Raw genomic sequence first — 4,552 nt, 5'->3', positions numbered from 1 at the left:
AGTGTGTATATGAAGCTTCTCTGGGACGAAAGTAACGATAGCGAAAGTTCGCTTAGAAATGCCTGCGTTGACGAATTTTTTCGCTGGCGAAACTTCGCCAGCATTCGTCTGCCAAGACTTAACTAATTACTAGGGATGCACCGAATCCACTATTTTGGATTCGGCCGAACCCCCGAATCCTTTGCGAAAGATTTGGCCGAATACCGAACCGAATCTGAATCTTAATTTGCATATGCAAATCAGGGGTAGGAAGGGGAAAACATTTTTTACTTCCTTGTTTTATGACAAAAAGTCACGCAATTTTCCTCCCCGTCTAGGGTTGCCACCTTTTAAAAAAAAAAATTACCGGCCATGGTGGGGGGGTGGAAAAGAAAGGGGGGCGTGATGCAAAAAGGGGAGGAGCCGATGATGGTGCCACAAAAGGGGCAGGGCCATGGGGAGTAGCGTCACAAAAGGGGCGGGCCATGTGAAGTAGCGTCACAAAAGGGGCAGGGCCACCACCCGAAGCCAACGAAAATGTAAGTTTTCATCGGCGGGCAGGGGATTTTGTAAATGGTATTACAAATTACCGGCAGCTACATTGCCGGTAAATTTGTAATACCGGCCCTGGCAGGTGTTTTACCAATTCAGGATTCGATTCGGTTTGGTCGGGCAGAAGGATTTGGCCGAATCCTGCTGAAAAAGGCCGAATCCTGAACCGAATCCTGGATTCGGTGCATCCCTACTAATTACCGTATCTAATTAATGTCTGACGAAGTTGCATGAAGTGTGGCAGAGCCTTTTCAAGCTGAAAATTCGCTCCTTTAGTAAATTTGCTGCTGGAATGAGCCCTATGGGCTTTTGCACCCCATCTTTCCAGGGTCACGAATGACTCTTCATGCCTTCCATAACTATAGTATATGATAAAGTCATTGTTTAATCTTCGGGACATCACAATTTAAAGGTACAGGCTTGCTGAATATTACCGCCACTCATTTTAAAACGGGTGCCTAATGTCCCCACTGACACATCATTACATATTTTATTAAAATCTCAAAAGCTTTTCTTTTTTCAATTATCATCCAAATATTTTCTTATTCCTGTTAAGCCGAAGGCGTGATCGTCAGTAAATGGTGAGTGGACAGAAAATGCAGGAGACACAGTCCGGGACTGGATTGCTAATCCTGATAATAAATATACATTTCCCTTTGTGCCAATGCAATCAGTGGAATTAATATCTAGGCAGCCTCTGGGTCTGCCAGAAACATTTATCTGCCCTTAGTCTTGCTATGACAAAAATCCATATTCCTCAAAGATTATGAAGTTTATCTTCTACAAATTGAACTGATGCAGAATGGAGATTATTCTCACATCTGATTTACTGGTAGACCCAGAGCTCTTACATGTGAATAAGGGTTGGGAATCATTATTATTAATGGAGTGGTTCACCTTTATATATCTTATATGTTATAGAATGGCTGATTCTAAGCATCTTTTCAATTGGTCTTCATTATCTATTTTTTTTTTTAAATATTTAACTTCTTCTTCGTACTCTTCCCAGCTTTCAAATGGGGGTCACTGACCCCCATCTAAAAAAACAAATGCTCTGTAAGGCTACAAATTAATTGTTATTGGTAATTTTTATTCATCTTTCTATTCAGGCTTCTCTTATTCAAATTCCAGTCCCTTAGTAGAATCAATGCATGGTTGCTAGGGCAGTTTGGACCTTAGCAACCAGATTGCTGACATTGCAAACTGGAGAGCTGCTGAATAAAAAGCTAAATGACTAAAAAAAAACACAGTCTCAGACTGTCCCTCTCTACATCATACTAAAAGCTCATTTAAAGGTACAACTCCATACCTTCCAACTGTCCCGTGGGGAAACTGTTACTTAAAGGGCAATTCACCCTAATTAGCAAAACTGGATAAACTGAAAAAAACCCACAGAAATGTGTTCAAACCTTTATAACCTGCCAAATTTTGTAAAATGAACACGGTGATTAGGAGGCGTGACCACAAAAGAACGGGTGTGGTCAAAACATTTTCTTACTCTTTTAATCCCTGTTTCTATTTCCAAAATGTTGGAAGGTATGCAATCCCTTTAAGAGCCCAGGGTATAATATAAGCCATTATAAATACTGGTGATTATACCTTTCCGTTTCCTTTCAATGGAAGCAGGTGTCCTAGCCCAAACCATGATGAACAGCTCAGACTATTATTCCTCCTCCACCAAACTTTACCGCCTGCTTTGCCAATGAAAGTAGGTAGTGTTGTGCTGGTATTTGCCAATTCCAGACTCATATATAGACTACCAGATGGTTCAGTAGGGTTGCCACTAGTGATGTGCGGGTCAGACTTATCCCAACCACCACCACCCGCTCCCACCCGAGCCCGATTTCCGGGTTTATTTTATAGACCCGCCACGTCAATGACGTCACAAAAGGGGCAGGGCGAGAGGGCGCGTCTATAAAAGTTCAAGCTGGCATTTAGAAGGTCGCGGGTGCAGCCACGGGTCGGGGGTGCGGCGGGGGGAGGGTTCAGTGATGTAGTGGCGCAGGGCTGTGACATAGCAGGGGTGGGGCGTGCCATTGAGGAGGCGTGATGTGCCATAGAGGGGAGGGGCTAATGGCCAGTCAATGCATCAATCTCAGGGAATCCTGCTCAGTTTTCTAAATTAGGAAAACCCGGGAAAGCTTCACTGGGATTGACGTGCTTTGACCCTGACAGCCCTTCAAAAAACCAGTCAATACCAGACAGGTGGCAATCCTATGGTGAAGTGCCAATTAGCACTATTTCTTTGGTCCAATGGCACTAACTGTTACACCACTGCAATTGGCTCTTGGTATTGCACATGGTGGTGTTGATGGCTAGTGATGGGCGAATTTGTCCCGTTTTGCTTTGCCAAAAAAAAAAAATTCTAATCGCGAATTATGACGACGGTGAGCAGGCCTGGACTGGGAGTCAACATAGGCCCTGCCATTCCCAGTACACAGAGGCCCAAACAGCCCCTACCAGCCCACTATATGGTAACTTTCTATGGAACCATACAGCAGCCCCTCTGGCATATACCAGAACCCACAGATTGCCAGTCCGGGCCTGATGGTGACAATTTGCCGGCGTCAAAAATGATGCCAACTACAATTTAGACACCGGCGACATTTGCCGAACATTAAAGTCAATGGGCGTCTGTTTAATTGTTCCCGGCGTCAGAACTTCACAAATTTATTCGTTGGTGGTGAAACGCAGATATTCGTTGCAAATTCATACCTGCCGAATAAATTCGCCCATCACTATTCAGCAGCAGTGAGCACTGCTGGTTGCCCATAAAACCCTTCACTCACTCTAGGAAGTCCCCGGTGCTGACATTGCTTCCATGGACAGGTTTGAAGTCAGCGCTGAGTGTTCCTGCTAAGAACATGTGATTTTAGAAGCAGTGTCCAGATACTTTTGCCTTACCCAGGATTCTACCCATTTGCTTGTGTGAAAACTGAAATGATTTCGTGTTCTTTAGCTAAGGGAAAGTTAGGCAATGCACAAGGCAATATCCACATTTACAAGGTCAAGGCGCTGGTTGAACTTATGGCCTCGCATGACTTGACGTGTGAATAACACGATACCTTCTAAACGCAAGTCGTCTAATCTCAGCTTTCCTTCTACAGTGAAATCGCTTGGTCTTTTTTCAGCGTTGCAGAAGGAAATTACACCGTCCTGTTTTTTTTAAAACGGCCACTACCTTTACTTTCTGAGTGTTGGAGAAATTATTATTTATCCCGTGCAACTAAAGGCTCGCAATCGATTTTAAAGGGAAAGTGGTTGTAACCAGTAGTTATTGCAGCCCTAGAATTGGGGTTGTCACATGTCCGGATTTCACCTGGGCAGCCCGGTATTTGGAAGGGCTTTCCAGGTGAAACCTACCTGTCCAGATTTCCAAATTAGGAAATCTAGACAGGACATTGAAGTTGACGACATGGCGATCAGCCAACTGCTCATCGCCTCGTCATCAGTCTCACCCCTGACTTTACCAGCCCCACCCCTGATGACCTCAATAAAAATAAACCCAATAGGCTGGTTTTGCTTCCAATAAGGATTGATTATATCTTAGTTGGGATCAAGTACAAGCTACTGTTTTATTATTACAGAGAAAAAGGAAATCATTTTTAAAATGATGGATTATTTGGATAAAATGGAGTTGTTTGGGAAATAGCCTTTCTGTACTCCAGCTTTCTGGATAACGGGTTTCTGGATAATGGATCCCATATCTGTACATTGAGTCAGGGCCCGGTACTGCACTGAGTACATTAAACATGCCTCCCAACATTCTGGAAATGGAAAGAGGGATAAAAAAAATTAGCCGCAGGTAGTAGGGCGAATTTTTTGACCACGCCCCTTTTTGTAACCACACTGACTAATTACCATGCCCATTTTACAAAATTTGCCAGGTTATGAAAGTTTGAACACATTTCTGTAGTTTTTATGTTTCATTACAGTTTTACTAATGAAGGCAAATTGCCCTTTAAGCAATGAGTCTAACTTCTCCCAAGGGACAAAGCTGTTACAAATGTATCTTAAGTAT

This window comes from Xenopus laevis, chromosome 7S (genome assembly GCF_017654675.1).
Source record: "Xenopus laevis strain J_2021 chromosome 7S, Xenopus_laevis_v10.1, whole genome shotgun sequence".
NCBI lineage: Eukaryota > Metazoa > Chordata > Amphibia > Anura > Pipidae > Xenopus > Xenopus laevis.
Note: the sequence above shows the minus strand (reverse complement) of the source record.